This window comes from Etheostoma spectabile, chromosome 12 (genome assembly GCF_008692095.1).
Source record: "Etheostoma spectabile isolate EspeVRDwgs_2016 chromosome 12, UIUC_Espe_1.0, whole genome shotgun sequence".
Lineage (NCBI taxonomy): Eukaryota > Metazoa > Chordata > Actinopteri > Perciformes > Percidae > Etheostoma > Etheostoma spectabile.
The window spans coordinates 4,902,687-4,923,871 of record NC_045744.1 but is presented as its reverse complement, the minus strand read 5'-3'; the positions used below and the strand labels follow the sequence as shown (position 1 = coordinate 4,923,871).

Here is a 21,185-nt window from a genome sequence, read left to right as displayed (position 1 = left end):
GTTTGATTGCTAGCTTGTAGCTAAGCTAGCAGTCATTTCAAAAACGTTTTAGCTATCTGTGGTTGTTTCATTGCTATCGTTAGCTCAAAACGCCATTCAAATGACAGCCTTTGTTGTGTTTGATTGCTAGCTTTTAGCTAAGCTAGCAGTCATTTCAAAAACATTTTAGCTAGCTATTATTGTTTGATTGCTAATGTTAGCTCAAAACGCCATTCCACTGACTACCTTTGTTGTGTTTGATGCTAACTTGTAGCCAACAGTGAACCAACTTCATTAAGTAGGTCCATTTTTACTGTATTTACATTACAGAAGTCTCTCGTTAGCATCTTATATGCTACTTGTCGCAAAGTGAAGCATGCATGACTCAAATCTGCACCCGTTTCACATTGGGCGGTGACTGTCACTACTAGCGTAACACAGCCGCATCTCTGACCAACTATCCAGTTGCATTGGGGGTAGTGTAGGAAGAAGAATGTGTGGAACTAAAAAAGACAATGCTTTTTATTTTATTTCCATCATGAGTCTGAAAATATTATAGCAATATATGCAATGCTAAACATGTGGAGTAAGAAACCTATAAAAAAAAGCTACCGTTTCTCTAACAGCAACAATGGAGGTACCAGTAACAAAGAGGTCAAAGGTTAAAGCCTCTGCACATTGACAACAAATGTGACAAATAGTCCTCACACTAACAATGGACATACATACAGACTGACAGCGGAAATTCTTCACGTCTTCCAGTATATCAAATTCTAAGTGTGCTTTTTTTCTGCTTTGTGATTGGTTGACAGAGGTGTGTGACAGCGCGCTGGTGTCCAACCTGCCGCCATCGTCCTTCAGGAGCTCGTCCCAGCTGTCCAGCAGTCACGCGCCGGGCTTCGCCAAACTCAACAGGAGAGACGGTGAGGAAGAGTTTCTGCAGCAGAAGTAGAAGTATCTGATTGGGCTGGAGTCATATTATTATTATTATTATTATTATTATTATTATTATTATTATTATTATTATTTTTATTAAAGCTACATTGTGTAAGAATGTCTCCCATCTACCAGGGAAATTGTAAATGACAACCAACTGAATATTACTTTCAACCCCCTCCTTTTCCGAGTGCATTTAATAAACTCCTACAGTGGCCGAACGCAACATTAGCGTCCATGAGAGTTCCTCCCAGTGTAATAATAGTTTTATGTTATTTTGGTACCATTTCATTGCTAACATCAGCTATACAAACATATGCAAGCTAATGTTAGTAAAGTATCAGTGCTATCGTTATTCTGTATATTGTTCAAGATTAATAGTGCAAGGCAATGTTTACAGCGTATGAGAGAAGCATTAGAAGCCTGTGTTCTTAATATAAAATATGTAAGTCAATTAAACCAAAAATAGCTCTTAGTATCTCCATGGTTACACGCAGCTGTTCTAGCTGTGGCTGGTATGTGTTACGTGACGTGAGTTGTCTGCCAGGGAAATCCCAACACATATGATGACGTTTATGTTACAAGGTAGACAATCCTTTTTCATCATTGACGTGAGGAAAGGTATCCTAGACGTTGATCTAGCGTTATGCACAGCCATGCTGTAGTTAGCAAAGCAACGATAGGCAGAATTAGCTTTTGAGAAGAAAGCCGACAACTCCGGCATCCCTTTTAAAATATTTGCTCCTTTCGAGCCCTTCCATCTTGGAAAGCCACTCTATTATCAACTTTGGTCTTGTTGCTTTACCTGGCGTGTTGTCTATTTAATTCTCGTTTTAACTTCCTTGGCGACTCCTATACATGTCCTATAGAGAATAGGCGTGATGCTCCAGCTTAAACCGGCTTTCAAATCTGTAAGTAATCTTCTCCCCCTCCCTGGCATTGGTCACGCTGCCATTGAGTGGAAAAACACAAAATAGGGAGGTATGCCCCTCTTTGGCTAATGTATTTTAAAGATGGAGGCGCAACATGGTAGAATACGAGCGAGTCATTGGAAGTAATTACACATGAATGAGCACGTTTGTGAAAGAACAAAGGGATTTTTGCTAAAAATCCACTCAAAGAATGACACAATGGAGATTTAATATTGTTGACGTTGCCAGGGTATTAGGGGATAAGGTTTTTACTGCCTTTATTGTTTTTTTAAGAGGGGATATGAGCTTCTCCTTTAGTCCAGTGAAACGGGAGGTTTACCTTAGGCAATAGAGAGGACGCAGCGGTGCTGTTAAGTAAAGAAGAGACTTTGTTTAAACTCAGGACACAAAACCTGAAAGAAAAGAACAATCAATAGCTGTTTCGTCCCATCTTTATTCTCCATAGATGTTGTTCATGTCGAAGGTGAAGGATACATGTAAATGTTGTTTTGGCCCAACATAAACCCAGCAGGGAATCCTGTGCTGGATATGAGGCTTTGAAAAAATAAAGATGGCGCTTTCTGCTGGGAACGGGCTTCACATTAAAGTCCAGAATCAGCTGGGAGGGCCAGATGGGTTGAATCTGGATCTGAGTGATTCTCACCACTTAGGAAACTAAAGGAAGCAGCGCCTGCAGAACACAGCTCAGGCCTCCGTTTGTTTAATTGTCAAAACTCTGTCGCAAAATTCTGCCACGCTGCTCTTCGTTTTCCTGACCTGAATTAGATTTTTGGTACCAGGGAAGTGAGAAAGCTCTCCACTTTGGTACTGGTATGCATCTGTAGTACCTGTAACCCCCAATTTCCACCAACTGTGGAACGGCTGCAGATCCGTTCCGCATCAATTCAGCGCAATTCAGATTCATAGACAGTTAAAGAAATGGATCAACAGATCCCGTTGCTCTGAACGGAGACCAGTGAAGGATATTAGAATCACTTTTCTGGTGATGGCTCCGCGGTAACGCTCAGCCAACTGAGCTTGAAGACGTAGATAAAGGTACTTTATTGTCACATAACTACACACATGTATGCAGCAAAAATTATTCTCTGCATTTAACCCATCCCTCAAGGGAGCAGTGGGCAGCCAATTACAGCGACTGGGGACCAATTCCAGATCTGAGCCTTGATCAAGGGCACTGGCTGGAGAACCTAGCACCCGAAGGAAACCCAGCAACCTGCCTAAAAGTTGAACGTTTTCTGGTAGCTGTGCCAAGAGAAATCTCAATCATTCCCAATCAAACAGCTAATGTAAGTACAAAACTGCCTGTGGGATTCTCCTGTACTGACTGTAAAAAACTAAGCGAAGCCAGTCAACTGAAGTGCTGTTGACATTTCTTGGTCCCTTTTATTAACTGATACAGCCAAAGATGTCAGACATGAAAAATGGAAACTGTGACCTGTGACCATTTTCATATTTTTATTTTGTCAAGACGTTTTTAATATCACAATGGCCACTAAATAAACCCTCTGAAGTCTGATGTCATTTCTCGATTTTTACTTATCTTCTTAATACCTTGAGAAACTTTGGCCTTTTGACCAAAAACAAAAGCAAAAGAAGTATTTTCCCTTATCCATCCATCCATCCATCTTCATCCGCTTATCCGGTATCGGGTTGCGGGGGGACCAGCTCCAGCAGGGGACCCCAAACTTTCCTTTCCCGAGCCTCATTAACCAGCTCAGAGGCCAGGTTGGAGATATAATCCCTTCCACCTATTCCTGGGTCTTCCCCGAGGTCTCCTCCCAGTTGGACGTGCCTAGAACACCTCCCTAGGGAGGCCCTCAGGAGCCATCCTTACCAGATGCCTGAACCACGTCCAATGGCTCCTTTCGACGTGAAGGAGCAGCGGCTCTACTCCGAGCTCATCTCGGATGACTGAGCTTCTCACCCTATCTCTAAGGGAGACGCCAACCCCCGCTTTTGAGGACACCCATTTTGGCTGCTTGTACCCTGGAGCTTGATCTTTCTTTCTTGCGCAGGATTTCCCCCTTTCTGGTCTTTATCTCCCTGCCTCTGCTTAATTACTTTTATTCCCGGTGGGAACAAAATGTAACCCCCCCCCACTCAAAGTGATCATCTCCTTCACCAATAGACCATTAATTGTATACCTAAAATAGAAAGACCTTTTTTTTAACTATAGCGTTGTAACATGAACAGTAAAGTGCTATAGAACAATAAAATCATAGCCGTTGCTGTTGGTGGTTGTATTTAGCACCTGGAGGCTACCAGCAGCAGTTGTGAAGCCGCCAGCCGGTGACTGTGAACCGGCTAAAGACACCACCAAATGACGGGCCTTTCAGTGGCCATGGTAGTGGAGTTTTACCCGGAAAAGTGAGCGTCACGCGGCGATGACAGTTGAGTTCATGCACCAAAACGACTTAACTAGTTTGGATTAAAACACTCCTTCCCTGGGTCAAAGTATTCGTTTTTTGCTGCATAATAAACTACACTTTCCGCCTTTAAAGTGCTGTGTTGACACCACGTTGTGCTATTTAATGGGATATTTTATGGGACCATTTCATTATTTTAAGTCAGCCAGGTTCTAATGGCTCCATCTGTGGGAATGGATCGGGGGGATTTAATTCTTGCATGTTTTGCTGTGCATGATCAACAACCCCCCCCCCATCCCACCATCACAACCCCTCTCCCCCTCTGCTTTCTTAACAAATTGCACCCTGAGAATGACTGTTTGATTCACCACCTGGATTTTTGCTTCCGAAGCAGATACATGAGCTTAACAAACGACTGAACAATAACAGTAACATTCATGCATCTTCTAATCTAGCTCTAGCATGTGGTGGGTAGATAAGGAACGCTGTGTGTGTGCGTGTGTGTGTCACATTTCCTACCCGGCAACATTCACGGCGCAAGATCCCAGAACGTGATTCCGGCTGCTCGCCGAGGAAATCAATGGACGTCTCCGTCTCATTTCCATCTCCTGCTGCTAACGCTATGCTTCCTCCAGTTGATCTCTGGGGAGCAGCTTTGCTCTCAATTCATTTACGCACTAAGTGCACAGAAATTATCAGTCTTAGAATATCACCTACACAGCATCTTTACAATGGATTTAATCACCCTTGCAGCTGGAATCTATAACACTATACACATACAGGTAATGTTTAGGTGAATATCTATCTTTCAGATAGGGATGCAGAATATTATTGATTATTACTATTATCTAATGATTGGCTTCCAAAACAGAATATGAGCCTTGTAGAGCAATTTTGTGAAAGTTGGACCATCTGCGTTCTTCCATGGTACACACACTGAGGAGCTTTGAGCTAAATGCTACGTCTGCATGCTAACACACTCTAAATGACAATGCTAAAAGCTGATGTAGCAGGTGTACTTTTTAGATTAATAAGCATTAAACACACAGCACAGCTGAGGGCTGGTGATAATGTCATTAGTTTTGCAAATATTTGATCTGAAACTAAAGTATTGGACACATTTTGAACTGATGATGACACTAGATGAAAAGTCAGTTGAACAAGTTATTTGCATAGATATAAAATGGATTGAAAGAACTAGGGATGAGCGAGTACAGCATTATCTGTATCTGTTTACCACATGAACTATCTGTATCCGTACTCGGACTGGGCGGGGCCTAAACCGGAAGTGGTCAGATTTAACCCGGAAGTGGGTTGGGTTGTCTTGAAAGGGGCGGGGCTGTAACCGGTATGTTATTTTAAGCATACAATTGATATGGGTTGATCAAAAATTGTTATATTTATTGGTGATTTGAAAACTATTTACATGACAGCATCAAGCTTCAGATCAATAGTGTTGTCATGGTAACAAACAAACTACATACAGAACGTTTTGCAACAATGAATACAACAGATGCGGTTGCAATTATGAAGTAAAATGTAATGAACAAGAGTTTTCATACTCAGTATAACTTTCTTTTTTTAACTTTTTATTTTTTTATGATCAGTGTGATTTTTTTTTTGTTTTGGGTTCTTTTTTATTTTTTTTATCTCCACACCTGGTGCCTGTTGCACGAAACCAGGATAAGGGATTAAGCCAGGATATTCAAGTTATCCTGGATGAATTTAGCTTCGACTTGGTTGCACGAAACCAGATTGAATTAAGCCCAGCCAAGTAACCATGGAGATGTATTCTTTGCGGCTAGCCTGGTCCAGAGCAGGCTAACAGCCAGGCTAAGATTAATCCTGGAGTCTCAAGTGTTTAATCAGCTGCTGCTCTGATCCGAAATAAACGTGTTTAACAGTTATTCATTGTCTCTTGATGTGTTCTGCTTTATTTTTATTAACATCATTAGCCTACTTTCACTATTGTTGTCACGAGTTTGATTTAAACCCTACTACAGCTGTTTAGATGGTTAGAAATGGGTGCTCTAGCACCCTGATGCGGAGTGGGACTTTTCCCGGTGGGACGGTAGTGTGTCGAGGCTGCCTAAAATGGTACTATCAAGGTCATGTCTGTACCTTTTTTTTCTCTTCAAACAACATAATAACGTATCCATTTTAGTCCCATTGTCGTCTTTGTTGTATGTACTGTATGTCCCTTCTTTCTACTGCAGCACAATTTATCGCCCCTTGGGACAACTAAGGTCTTGACACAAGGGGAATTACAAATTTACACGTTTGTTATTACACATACCTAATAGAAAGATGTCAGAGTGTTGTGTGTGTGTGGGGGGGGGGGGGGGCTGCCCATGGAAAGGCCCTTTAAGCCGTTGGGCTTCGTTCCTTGGTCAAGAGCACCCTTGGCAGTGCCCATAGGTTAACTGGCACTCTCCCAGCTACAAGTCACCACACATACTTTGGTCCGTATGTTGATTGAACCGCGACCCTCCGTTCCTAACACAACTCCTTATGGCCTGAACGATCCCCCTAAGATTGGGGATAGTCGAGCACAGTTCCTCATCGTCCTTCCTCTTTTCTTCCATGAAAGGAACATCCACACAACACTCTGATTCTCTCCCGTTTTCCACTCATGCTGTCTCCACTCCGTCCTCTCCTCTCTGACTCGTTCTTCTCTTCTTGTTTTATTGTAATCTTCTTCCCTCCCCCTTCACCTCCTGCTCAGAAAAGAAATTGTCTCTACTCGGGTCTGTTCTCATGACCATGATACATGTAAAGACAGAAATGAAGCGCTATCATTGGTATGTCTTCAACTCATTTGTTGATGTAATGCACCACACCTGTGGACCGCAAGCTCAGAGCGAATTCGCTTTCCTGGGGAAAACAAAAGACTTTCACTCAGGAAACACTTGTTGATTCTCTGGTGTGTATTTGAACCCACCACAACCTTTTAAAAACAACAGTTTCAGGCCTAAATTTAACTGCAACGCCCAAAAGGCCGCCATCTCGCGGTGCTCTGCCCGCTCACAGGCACCTTTGCGGCATAAACTGGTGCCGGAGGACCTGACGGCTCACCAGAGCCTCTTAGGCTGATGTCACATGACCAGCCGTCAAGTTTCTAATTTTGTAGATACCAGTGATGATGTTTTATGAGAATGCGAGCCCCTATTACTCTTCATAACTGCTATCCTTCTTCTTCTATCTCTTCTCCTGGATAAACCTTTCTCATTCTCCTCCTTCATTTCTCGTCTGGTCTCTATATTTCTTTTCCATCTGTTTCGTGTCCACATCCTTTAAATGCTTCTCTCCCTGCCACTCACTACCGTGTTGCCTGTGAAGGTGTGTACGTTTACGTCGTTGAATCGGGTGAGAAACAATTTGGGATACCGTTAACTCTAGCCGCCCATATTTATCGTCTTTGCCTCTTCAGTATTTGTGTATCATAGAAAAACCATCTCCTCAATAGTGTCTCTTTCTTCTATCTTTTTTAGCGCCTGGCCGACCCGCAGCCCACTCATCATGCACAGACCATAAACCACACCGCATAATAATTAAGACTGCCAGAGGTGGAGGATCCAGCTGCAGGGTTCCACACCGAGCTCCACATCTCTCCACATCCCGCTGCAGACAGCTCACCCGTTCATTAAGGGAGGCAGGATACTACACGCAACAAAGTAGCAATACATCACATTACAGTCACACGTGGCGTTCCGATGACTTGTTAGCCGACCCGAAATAGGAGCCGCTAGTTTCAGATTCAAGAGGGGCAGCATGTAATGAAACACGGCCACCCCGCATGACGTAAATTCACTGTTTATTCGCCTTCCAATATTACAACTAAAGCGCCACAGCCGGTGGCACCTAAACTGACTAAGATTCGACACTAATGTCTGCATAGGTGAATGATTTGATTTGATTCATTTATATTGTATCGAAATGCCCTTACACATGAAAAGACATCACATACATCGAGGATAAAAAAAGTACAGAGTGTGGCTTGGTGCTGAGAGATTCCCTCAATCTACCAGGCACTGCCAGGTGCCTCTTGAGACCAAGGCAGCCGTACCCCCCCCCCCCCACTGCTCAGGGCGCTGGTTCAGCTGGCAGCCCACTCATTCTGACATCTCTCCATTAGTGCATGTAATAGGTCCCTGAGATGTGTGTATTTCGGCCTGTGGTGTGTTACTAACAAAGTGTAAAATTGAATTTCCCCACTGGGATTAATAAAAAATTAATTCATTTTCTAAAGATCCTCTCCCACATACGTTTTTTCAGTCAGATAATTGTGAGTTCAACCTTAACGCATTCCTGTGTGTGAATTTGCAGTGGTTATAGCATTAATTAATATACTGTAAATGACTATGAATGGGGAATCCTCGTGGTCTACTATACCCAAATTAAAACTCTATCAGAACCTTATCCCACACTTTAAACAACAAACATCACTACATTTCAACTAATTAGGATTTTTTACCTACCCCATTGAGTTCCAGGGAAAACAAGTTAAGATGTTCTTTTACTTTTATTTCCTGATGAGAGCAATACACAGACAAAAGTTGCTGTGTGGGTATCCCCAGCTATATACTCAAACGCAAAGAAACTTGTTCAGTGGGAATAATAACTTTGGGCGTTGTTTTCCTCGTACCCAAATCATAATCAAAAAAGCTCAGAATGCACTAAATATTGGTTATTATCTGAAATGGCTGGATTTTAAACAAAAACAAATTATGAATTAATCAAATTGACGTGAACGTGTGTGTGCCGTGGCCTTGTTATCTTTACATGGTTACTTTCCTACTGACTTGGACACACATTCATACGTTTTGATAAGGTATTTACTGACTTTCCCTTACTCTCGCTTGGCTCTGAGTCACATAATGATTCAAAGTCTGGCACGTGGGACTGCTGGGATGGGTTGAGTTGCAGAAAATCCTGTTGATGTCTAGTTGTTTGCTCTTATTAGCGTCGGTTGTAATTCTTTTTCTTTAGCTGTTTATGCTTCTCTGCTTTTTCTCTAATTGTGCCCTCGAAAACTTTGTTGTCCTCATACTCTTTTTGTTCTGATTTAGTTACCTCCTCCAGCTATCAGCACTTTGAATGATGTCTGTATTACTTCCTGATTTAGGTTATCTCCGCTGTGTTGTGAGCTGGTGGTTTCCTCAGATGCCTTACAAATCTCCCTGAGTCTTTGATTACTTTGCTGTTAACGCTTTGGATTTTCACTGCTTCTGAACATATACCGCAGTGCTACACTCCAAAACGTCCAAGCATTTAAGATTTTATGTTTATCGCATTCTTCATGGAGTTTCGGACGTGTTCTTTGGTTGTAAGTCCGGCTGCCTACATCCTTCTGCATACTTCATGCAACTGCTAGATTTTTTTTTAATACTGTTGTGTTTTCTGTGTTCTCTTATATGTCATTCTCTTTGTTATTATTTTCAATATAGTCTTTTATCTGATATTCAAATCCCTGCCTTAAGATAAGAAATACTGCGTTCAAGTATGAGTGCATCTCTAAAGAGTCAATTCACTTTCTTTTCATGTCAAAAAAGGATTGCCTTTAAGATCTTCCTCAGACTCATTGTATTCTCTGGTGTGCATAGCTGTGTAGGTGAGATGGCGGCAGTATGTGATAAAAGTAATGAGCTTCCAGAGAGGAAAAGTAAAGACTGGGACAGAGGATTAAGAACAATGGCCCTCATAATCCACCGAACACAGAACCAGCGCAGATTATGAGCATAGAAAATCCTCTATGCAGCTTCACGTGGATCATGAACGTTCGTACTACACACCACTCATAGCTTAAGACATAGGGGGGGGGGGGGGGTCTGATTGGCCGCACGTGGCTAAGTGGTTAGCACTTATTCCTTAAAGCAACGGTTCTTGGTTTGAATCCAGGTGTTCTGGGCCTTTCCAGTGTGAGTTTGCATGCTCTCAACCTGTGTTGAGTGGGTTTTGATTTCTTCCACATAAAGACATGCTGTAGATAGGACCAGTTAAAAACCGCTCTGGCAGGTTTACAGAAATGTTGATCATTTGCATTGTTGTCCAATTCTTGATAAAATAGTCACACACACGGCTGGAAACAATCGTATTAAATACACGCCCCCCTACTATACTATATTTTCGTTTTTTTTGAGGCCTCGCCCCTACTATTTACAATGTTCCAGACGTAATCCGTTAAAAGCAATCACTTTTCCAGAGGTGGGATTAAAACCTGACATCTCACTTTATTTGCATACCCATGTGTCCTATTTTGGCATCCTAAAAAAATGGTATTGGGCTGAGGAAGAATGCAGAATAGAAAGAGAATCTCTGATGCGTAAACAGTGTTCTGTCTTATTCGGACTCCACTGCAGTGTTTATTTCATTTAACAATCCCTGACATACTGTATGTATACTCCTAAATATATATAGGACTTATAGTGCAATCTCTCAGGCTAACTGTAGGTGTACCTATATTTTAATCATACATGTTTAGCAGAGTTTATGTGCTCGGGTTTTTTTTCGTGAGTCAGAGCCAGGTACAGCGTGTAAAAGGGAAGTGCTGCCTCCGCGCCCCCCCCCCCCCCACCCCCGCCACGTGCTAGACCACCTACCTGACCCTGTCTCCTGACAGCAGAGAGGCTGGAACACAGCCGTATATCTCGTTCAATGGCCGAATCGTTCACTTGTGGCCATTTAACGACACTATTTAAAAGAAAACAAAACCTGAGTATAAAATATGTTGTGCCCTTATGAATTTACCTGTAATTGAATATCCATTGCCCAAACCATAACACTACACCTTTTGAAAGCGAGGTTAATATCCTGTCATACCTTAGGTATAGCCCCCACTGCTCCCTGGGCACGGGGTCATCTGAATTGAAGTGTTTTGAGTTGACATATCCCCCCCCCCCAAGTTTTTCCTTGTGATTATCCATCAACATACATTCCCTGCATTTTAATCTAATCATTCCTAATTTCGCTTTCTACCTCCACACTGTGTAATATCCTACAAATTTATTGTTAAACGTCCAAAAGTCGCAAACCTTGAACAAAAGCGTCAACAGTGTTGAAAATGGACAAATCATAGCAAAGTTTAAAACTTGATAAAAGCGTCAACAAAAAGTGTTGTTTTTCAATTTTTGGGGTTAGTCTCAGCGATGGTCAGTATGAGCATCTCTTTACATGTAGTTCCATTTGATTATTGATATAAAGTATTATTTAGTGCATCTTTAAGCTTTTTTAACTGTCCCAAGGAGAATAAAACACTCTGGAAACATTTCTTCATTATTCAATCTTACAGTGATGCACCTCTACGCGTTATCAGGCCATCACATTTCAATTGAGTTCCCAATAAGGTTACTGCAACCCAAGTAAGGTTTGAAAGTACCCTCCAGGGATTTCAATTAAAACAGATATACATAGAAACGGAGTCCGTTATGACAGACTAGGACTCAGGTGTGATCGATAGTCTGCACCCTGCAAGAAATAAACTCAACGGATAGGACCATTTTATTGTTCCATGTTGGGGACATGAGTCACTGCGCTGGAAAAGAAAAACACATCAAAATATAATAGATAAAATGTCACAAATCCAAGATAAATACTTCCCCTACTGCAAAGTAAGTGGTTAGTTGTCCGAGAAAGAGTAGCCTAAGGATGAATTAGTGCTCATATTTAATGACAAAACAATATCCCTTTTTCTGGGATTTGGTTGATATTTTGGTGTGTCTCTGGTGCTCCACCCACTGTGAAAAAACCGCGGGGGGCAACACACACTAGTTGAACCTAATCTCCAAAAGAACTACTTCCTGTCCCTGTTGGGGGCAGGTTTCACAAGTGTCTCCTCGTCTAGAGAACTCTCCCCAGCTACTCCTGCTTGGACGGACCATAGTTGAGAAATAGTTATCTAGCTATGTGATCTTACCTACTACTGAGCATGTGCAACTCCCGACAAAGATAGTATAGAATTGAGATGGTCTCACGCTGTAGCTAAAACAGAGACTAAACACACAGGGTGACAACAGGATCTGCAGCAATGTGCAGTACACAAAATATGGTTTTCAAAAAAAAAAAATATGAAACCATGTAACCTAAAAATGAGCATAATATGGGTTCTGTTAACTCTTTCATTTAAGTCTTTTAAGTACTTTGCAGCTTCATATTATATACAAAATAATACGAATAAATCATGATGTGTTTAAGTGGTAAGAGTGACTTTATTTGATCCGTGGTGAAATTCCCAAGGTACGCCCAAGTCTACGTCCGCTTTGTATTTTGGTGACTCAAAAGTAACGCAAGAATGTGTAAGCATTACAATCAAGCCACGATAATATCTAGCTATAACTACTTACTCCTCAACCACATACAGTAAACTAGTAATCACAAGTATTTGCAGAAGCAGTCCCAACCTGTTTAACACATTATAAAAATCTTTTAAAAGACATCCCATCATAGGACAGAATTTTACAACTTTAAGAAAGTAAATAACTGTTGAAAGTTTTGGTTGAGAGGATCGTAGATGGACAGTGTGTCAGAGACAAGCTGCAGAGAGCCAAATTAAAACCGCACTGCTCCGGGGAGAACCCTTTAAAGTCCATAACCAAACCAACTTCAGCCTTATTTTCCCAAATGTAATGTAATGTTCACCTAAATGGTAGTCTCGCATTGCCACATATCTCCCCAGTGCTGAGTTTTGGTGTTTATTAGCTAAATAGACCCCAGATTGAAACAGATCGGTGATGCGGTATTATGCCCTCGTTTTATGTGGTGTAAATATAGATACGATGCCTTTATTGTCATTATACCGTGCAATATCTTATGCAACAACATTGAAGCATCCCTTTACATGTCAACAGAAATATAAAATATAAGTATGCAGAAGAGAGTTCCTGCGATGACTATATACTATATTAAAATAGTAAGAAATATGTCAATAAGTTCAAGTAGAAACACTGCTTATGTCATATTACGAAATCCAAATCTAAGACGATAATCTAGTCCCATATCACAATATCAAATCATATGAAATATTCCCGTCCATTTAAGCTAGAAGTGTAGCCAGGTAGTTGGTTTAACCTTCGAGATGAACTCAGGCAACTGTCCCCTAAAAATTACTTTGGTTAAAGTATAATTCATGTAGTTTACTATAAAAACAAATCGTTGTTGCTTACATCTGTTTGCCCGTGTCGTGCTAGCCAACGACGGTCGTATGGAAGAAGCACAGCTCTAGATCTGTCAACGGGGGAGTTTTTATAAAAACTTCATCATATGACCAGATTATGCAATGTAGGAACGAGAAAAGTGCTGGGACTCTCCTCAATCGTATGTCGAAAATTCTTTATTAGAATGTCCCTTGAGATGTACGTCTCGTTTTTTTTTTTCCGAGGGGGTCCTTACAGGCAAGAAACATGGATAGTACATTCACATTTAGAAAAAAACATTTAACAAAACGTCTTGGGGGACATAATAAAAAGAAAAAAAGAAAACATCACCACGAACAAACGCACATACTGACAAACAAAGCTCTCTCACACCAAAATCACCCATATCCGTCTAATATTTTTCCAACCAATTGAATCTTAAACATAAAACCGTTATAGTTACTGATCTAGCGTTTTTGGAAAATGAATAAATAACAATAATATACATATATATTACAAATATACACATATACACCATCTCTATTATATAATATAATTATATATATATATACACTGCATCCGTACATACATACATTGTAAGTATACATACATAAAAATCAAGTATAAGTATCCAAATAATTACGAACATCAAAACAATTGCAGTTTGTATGCAAATATTATAAAGAGACATACTTACTAGTGAAAGAGGAAGAGCTCTAAAAAGACCCGGTAAACCAATATATTAACTATACTATCATACAGATTATACAAACAAAAGTTTGGAGAACTTGAAAAAATCATCAGAAAAAAGGCATTATATCCCAGCTCTTCTAGTCATGCTTTCCTCTTTCATCTCTACAGCCTCATCCGTCCTCAAATGTTGATCTTCCCCCAGAGCTGGTTTAGAGCCATTGGAGTGTGTGTGCATATCATAGCCTACTAACAGATAATCCAAAGAACACTACTGACTTTAATCCCCACCCTTATCCACTCCACTCCCACTGTTGGCCCTGTATCAGATTTGGTATTTTCGCCCTCGTCCCTGGGCCTTTTTATGATGTCGACTGACTAGTCACCACTCTGGACTCCCAACTACTGACACTCAATTTGTATGTCGGTTACTTTCTGCCTGAAAGTCCTATTTAAATAGCGGTGTGAGTCAGTCAGGTTATCCATCCATAATCAGCCTGTGTTCACTGTGAATTACAACCTATGAGGGCTGACCGATGGACAGGTTTCATATTTTTCGTCGCCTTGAACTTGGTTGACCAGTCTTAACCCAATAATGCTTCAACTGACCAAATGGTTATGATTATTTATGCTCAGTGTTGGAGGAACGCTTTGAATGGTATTCATCTGCGCAAGGCCTGATGGAAGGATTTTAATAGTATTTACCAACCCAGTCTCACGGCCGCTAACTGAAAATGTTTTTTTTTTCGGGTGATCGCGCATTTTTTAAAATTATTTATTATCAATAGGAGCATCTTTCGTGATGGCAACAACACCTATACTGCTTTGCTATTATTGGTATTTTTAGCCCTATACCCAGCTGCTTCATCAACATTTATTCATGAGATCTTATCATTGTTTTGGTATGTTACGTATTTCTTTAATGATTATTATTCTCAGTCTATTTCGGCCAGGAAAGATGGATTCTTTGTTGGATTATTGATATTTTTTAATGCTACACGATTTCAACATTATTTCGAGGTCTTTCATGGTATCATTTCTTTATTTTAATATTAATTTAGGGTCCTTTACTGGAGAAAAGTATAAAAAAATGTATGCTGTGAGACAAGAAGCTACAAATGGCAAAGCCCCTATCTTATATATGTATGGGCGGCTGTGGCTCATGGTAGAGTGGCCCCCCTGTTCAATCCCTGGCCCTGCGTCCCAGTCCCCAAGTGTCCTTGGGCAGACACTGGAACCCCCACTTTTCCCCGATGCTGCGCCTTCGGAGTGTAAATGTGTGTTTTTATCTGATGATGATCACTTATCGGCAGCCTCGGCCCCAGTGTATTAATGTGTGTGAAGGTGAATGATCCTGTACTATGTAAAGCGCTTTGCTTAGTCATTAAGACTAGAAAAGTGCTGTCATAAGAACAGACCTTAACTGTATGGCATATACATATCCCACAATGCAATCCGGACATTCATTTCCCCACCAAAAAATAAAACCCGGACGCAATCGCTGGTCTTTACTGAGAATAATGTACCTATTTAATCTGTGTTTTGTCACTAGCAACACAGTTTTGTAAAATGGCCACGTTATTTTGATCCATTCTTCAACAGTTAACTGACATCTATATACTTAGTTGTGTTTCGTGTGGTCAATGAAAATGCTGCCACAGACACAATCCCCGGTCCCTCTGGGGACACAATACTTGGGGAAATGAAATGCCACATGGTGGCCGGACGGAACCACCAAAGCGGGACGCGCTGCACAATGGGACGTTGTGACAAGGTGGTCGCCGTGGTACCGGATTCACGTCCCTTGGGGCCGCAACAACGGGGAATGAAACGCCAGACGTGGTAGACGGTGACAACAAGTCCCCGGGCCCCAATCCGTGTTTCTGGGGGTACGCAACAACACGAATGAAATGCCAAACCGGGTAGACGAGCAATAACCGGCTGCCTGTGAATGATCCCTGTCTCGGGGATCAACACGTAGAAATACACTCCACACCCAGCGGACGGCCTGGCACACAGGGGACATAGCTACAAACCAATGGGACGGTTTTTGGTTAGGAAAGAATAATAGGGAAAGGAACAAAAAAAAAAAAAAAAATTAAAAAAAAAAAAATAAAAACACAAACAAAAAAAAAAAAAAAAAACAAAAAAAAAAAAAAAAAAAAAAAAAAAAAAAAAAAAAAAAAAAAAAAAAAAAAAAAAAAAAAAAAAAATCCACCATCACGCGCAGGATGCAATCCCAGTCTCCGGGTGAAGGTCCGGTGTGTCTGACCCGATCCACCACCCCAACCACCCTCCTTTCCTGGATTTTCAGCTTTTCAAACTGCTTGCTACCGTAATCGTGCAGTTATCACGATATTTTGCTTGCCATTGAAATGCATTTGGATTAAAAATTGGTGCTGACCCCACGAAAAAAAATAAAAAAATTGTGTCTATAGATTTAAAAACGTCATCATTTCACGAACTGCCTGTGAGACTGGCGACTTTGTTTCTGGTAAAATATCGAGATTCAGAGGGGAGTGGCAACCGGTGGCGTTACTCACCAATTTGAAGATGTGCAATTCGTTGCCTGACAAGAGTAGTTATTTAACCTTAAGCAGCTCCCGAGAGTGTACCTATTAGAACTTGACTAATGAGTCGAATTATCCCTCTCTGTTCCTCTAATTAATCAGTAAGAAAATTGCTGGGATGGAGAGTGTGAAACCACAGCTTATTTTAAGGTGTAGGCTTGCCACGTGTGAATTATTGCTTTTCCAGTGAACCGCATTGTTTGCCACATGTTCAAAGCCTCGCAGTAAGTGTGGGGAGCTTCCCAGCAACCTCTCCCGCGCCTCTATTATTCATGAGAGGGCGGCATCATCCAGATCCAAGGGTGATGAACAAGGCAAGTGTCTATAAGATAAATCCCTATAGTCATGTTTCTTCCTTTAGTGTCATTTATGGACTGTTGCAGGCAAAGTGGAGCCATATGGGATCTGATTGAAGTCAAGGTTAAGAGCGATGTTCAGCGCCACCCGTCATGATCTGGATTTATGAACCCCGCTACAGTTATTACACAAGGACTGACCAGGACTGCAGTCCCATCCATTTTGATAGCGGCTGCTGTTGGACGTATTGTTTCAAGGCCGTCCCCAGAAGGAGTCTGTCTCCCCAATAATGACTATTCATCCATGGTCTGTCGTCATCAAATATGACTTGCTGTCGCCTCAAAAATGCTTTCATCTGCCGAGGGTCATGATACTCCGTCATCCGGGACAGTTAACTCAAACAAAAATGGTTTATACACTTACTTACTTTCTATTTGCCACCAGCAGATACATTCTTATGACTGTCGTATCGATTTTAACTGGTGACATAAAACTGCATTAGTTACCAAGGTCGCCGTAGCCTTTCAGTCTCTTTACAGCAGGGATTAGCCTTTGGCCGACAGCTCTCCATCCAAAGGGTGAAGTCTGTGCTGCATTGGTGGGGGGGTGGTGCAAACACAACACATTATTCCACAGAATGATCAATGGGAGATAGAATGTGGTTCCACAGTTCCTCTCAAACTGTCAGTTATGTAGCTTTGAATTTGCAAAAACTCGGACAAGCTTTCCAGTTTAATGACTAGCATAGAATGTTCCTCTTGAAGAAAGTAGATTTCCTGAAAATATGCCCATTTGTCATATTATCCTAATTCCTATTTGTGTACAAAGTTTAGGATTGGTGTGAACTAAGAAAAAACCCAACGCGTTTAAAAGATGTCCCCTAATACTTTTTATCCTGTACAAGTGTCCCATCCATAGGGCTGGGCATCAGCACGTGGAGTAGCTACTTGGGACCATGTTCAAAAGTGTTTTTTGAAGTCTGCCCATGGCAGACTGCTGATGGTAGACACAGGGCCAGTCAGTTTGTATAAGTCGAGGAGGACAGAGCTGAGTCTGGCCATTAAGAAGGAAAGGTGAATTTCAACACAAGACAGAGTCATTCAGAGCTAAGCACTGTGAGGTGAGTCAGTTTCTACTGATTTTCCATTTTTCCCTCATGACGTTGACGTCCCGTGGTGTGTGCAGATGCACCATCTCTCATCTTTGGGATTTTTGCCTACATAAAAATAAAGGCTGAGGAGGAGGGAGGAGCTAGACCAGGTAACAGGACGTGAGTGAGAGAGGACGTGAATCCTTTTGGAGTCCATATGCCCAACATTGTTAATTCGTACCAAACAGATTCAGAAAAACGAGAATGGCCGCAGATTACTGTTGACGCCTTCTCACATTGTTGATGCTGCACAAAGACGCTAAGTCAACTCTTTCTCTTGACCAAGACAAGCCTTTGCACACTAACAGAGTGGTCATTTTATATGGTCAGTCTTTGATGTGCCTGCAGCTCTCTAAATCTAAAAATGGTCCTCACGGCTGCTAAGAAATGATGTAACCTGTTGGAACCACCTCATATTGTTTTTGTTACATTGACCCTGGGCACCACAAAAAAAGTGTGTGTGTGGTGTGTGTGTGTGTGGTACATGAATGTTGTGTGTTCCTTGTTTGGTGGAACCACGTGCAGTCGGAAGGCTTGCACGTGGTTCGATTAAAATTGCTTCAGTTGTGATGAGAATTTTACTCCAATGAGAGATAAATACAATTTGATTGTCGGTTCTAGCTCGGATCTGTTCCCCATCGCCCGGAGTTTTGAATGGTCAACACAAACAAAGCCGAAGGTTACCGCACCTAAAGCATGCATCCAACGGCACCTTCGGAAAGCACCGACCAATCCCATAGATTAAGCGTTGTCGGTGTAGAGTAGTGCCACTGTGGTGAGGAAGACCTTTCCTTTAACAGGCAGAAACCTCCGCCAACCCGGCTTTGGCCTTGCTGGTTGGGGGGGGGTAACAGATACATCAAAGTTTCACCTGCACTACATAGGAATCAGCTGACTGAGATCCCCAACTCCTGCACTTCTCATCTCTATTAGTTCATTGCTTTTGCTTCAGGTCCCTCAATGCTCACATCAAGTATCATTTTGCAGGACGCAGAAGGCTGAAAAAGTATAAAACTAGAAACATCGCTGTACTGTATAGCTTGACCCAGTGAGTATAAAAGCTGCCTGAGGAGCATTGATAATTCTCTCATGGTTGATGGAGATCAGTCAGAACAAACAAATGTCATCTATTCTGTGTCTGTTGGAAGTCTAACACATTTGACAAAGAAACGACTGGAAACTGCGTGATACCCACGTGTTTGACAAGTTCTTTTTAAAGTTACTAGTTAACTTCATCCAAAAAATACTAACCCTAGTTGCTCAGTTACAAATTATGAGAGTACTAGTCACTTCAGCGAGTACTGTGTTTACTTTCCAGTAAATTTTTAAATGCGCAAATGTGCCCTCCACCAATCTTTATCGGAGCTTAAATACATGTGTAAATGTTCAATTTTTATGAAAAATCTGAATATTATAATGCAATGGACCTTGATAAAATACTGTTATGAACAGAAACAATGATACACACATGTATAATTGTTCTTGTTGCTACGGTGACAAAGTGAGACTAGCCTCCAATCACAATGTCATGTATGTAGAATATTATTCTAGTGGAGCCATGCAAATAACAAATATACTCCACACTACTTCTACTACACCTGATGTTAAAAGAACTTTGATACTTATACTCTCAGCTTGGGCTTGCATCCTTCTCTCGGTTGACTGACTCCTTTTGTTTGTTGCGTTGTGTCCCATGTCCCTATCTTTCTATCGAACACCACGCACCAATTCTACCTCTGATTGGCTGCCATGAAAATTTTACTCAACCTCCCATCGGCAGCATGTTGCCTTGTCTTGTCACCGCCCTACTAACCAAGGAGCATTGTAAAAAGTCCTTTTTCCTTTAGCTCATGATCAAGTTGGTCTGAGAACAAAACAGTTCATATAGTAGCACCACATTTTTTTGGCAATAACTGGTATTTCGTTATTAATATGGTAAAGAGTTAGAGTTAGAGTTTAATCCTATCACTGTTTACACATCAGTTCACGATGGCAAACTTGAACTGTCCTTTCCATTTCAATGTTCTGGTTTCAACAAAAATATGTGATCCTTCCTGTCACCCTCCACCAAAAGATCACCTTCCTTGTCAACCCACCACCCGTGCACTCCCTGTTTACTCTGTAGTGGCACCGTATTCACAAAGGAACAATGAATAGTGAACCATGAACTTTCTCCTAACAATCCCCCACTCCCGCGATGTTATTGCAGAGTAATATCTGCCTATTTATAAGAGAGTAGTGAATGGGCGAACGTGGGAGGATTTCATACACAGCTTTTGTTTAAACAACAGTAACCCAGATTGTATCCAAACTGGACTCATAGAGCAGATCACAATGCTCTTCAGGGAGCAGCAAGTAGCCTGCAGGAATGTTTCAGTCTTGACCGGTGTATATCACACAACAGTGGTGCTGAATTCAAACAGCAAAGACATTCAATTTTCTCCCCCCCCCAAAAAAAGCGGGAGGGCATTATCACTCTGGAGATAAAATACCTCAAGCTTCAGGAAAAAAAAGATTAAATTTAAGCGGAAGCGAAACAAATGTGTGCAAGCTGTTGTGGAGAGATGCCATCCTCACTCCTCAGCTCCCTGCCATCACCACCATCACTGTCTGACAGGAATGAGGAGAGTCTAAAAATATATTATATAAAAAAAATGGTGTATGGTAAAGTTTCTTTTTTTCCATTTTTGTTGTTCTTCCGCGCTGAAAACACTTTAGTCTGGCAACTCAGATTTTGAAATTGAAAAAAAAAAAAACAAAAGTGTTTCCTATCCATGGCAAAATGGCATTGACTAAAGCTTCTATTCCTCTAAGAACAATGCATTAGAAGGATTGGCCAACAATATTATCTTTAATAACTGTTTTTTTGATCCCCAGTGGGGAAATTACAATGTACTTTCTGTTTTTGTTAGAAATCCTACACACAGCCAGAAATACACACCACACACACACACATGCTTAGGACCTAACAATAGCACCTGACGTGCCCAGAGGTGAACTGGCATCTCTCCAGCTACCTTCCGTCCGTACTCCTACCGACCCCCAACAATCGATGACAGGAGATGTCCACCTATCCCATATGTCTGCCCTAATTGGGGTCTGTCCCCAGCTACCCTCCAATTACACTTGTCCCGTGA

The 21,185-nt window shown here is 41.4% G+C and overlaps 1 long non-coding RNA gene and 1 pseudogene across 1 annotated transcript; both read left to right on the top strand.

Annotated features, from left to right (window-relative positions):
• The window catches only part of LOC116698801 (contactin-associated protein-like 4), a 421,932-nt pseudogene that overhangs the window by 26,349 nt on the left and 374,398 nt on the right, over positions 1–21,185 (top strand).
• LOC116698813 (uncharacterized) lies at positions 1,449–20,408 on the top strand. Its single transcript, XR_004334310.1, has 3 exons — positions 1,449–1,579; positions 17,156–17,158; positions 20,398–20,408. It is a non-coding gene; the product is annotated as an uncharacterized LOC116698813 (long non-coding RNA).